Source organism: Penaeus monodon, chromosome 23, assembly GCF_015228065.2.
Source record: "Penaeus monodon isolate SGIC_2016 chromosome 23, NSTDA_Pmon_1, whole genome shotgun sequence".
NCBI classification, from domain to species: Eukaryota; Metazoa; Arthropoda; class Malacostraca; order Decapoda; family Penaeidae; genus Penaeus; species Penaeus monodon.
Window position 1 is genome coordinate 15,717,884 of NC_051408.1, and position 637 is coordinate 15,718,520.

A 637-nucleotide genomic window follows, 5' to 3' on the forward strand; every position below is an offset into this window, starting at 1 on the left:
CATTCACATATAGCAGTTAACTCCGAGCAGTCAAACAGCGATCATGATTAATACCCTGGATGCAGGTGAAGAGCAACTCAAAAAGGTTTTTTTTTCCAGGCACTGATAATTTCACAAGACTTGATTTATGAATAACTGGTCAATCTGTGCCAATATAGGGTCTAACGATTTCGACATTGCCTGACGACTTGTTACAAATGAAATGTGTTTCTCTATAATAAGGGAATGTTCACTATATATGTTGCAATTTGGCGGTGCTTGACTTTTATATTTACTTGCCTACTGATTTTTTTTTCTTTTTGTAAACGGGATGTTGAAAGCTAGCAATTTAGACAGAAACGTCCACTGGTGAGGATGCAATATGTAGGGTTTTCTCTAACTACATTTACATTTGTTTCTCCTAAAATATTCAATCAGCCATAATATCGTCAAAAATTATGTTCTTGCTGTGATACACATAGTTGTTGTTTCAAAAGTAAAAAAAAAAATCATAACTATTGACACTAATCAACAATGGATATGACATCAATGACAATTTCATAATGACACAATCACCAATACAAAATGCCATCTTTCTCTTTGTTAATTAATAGTATACTTACAAATCCATTATAATAGAGTCATTCTGAAATCTGTG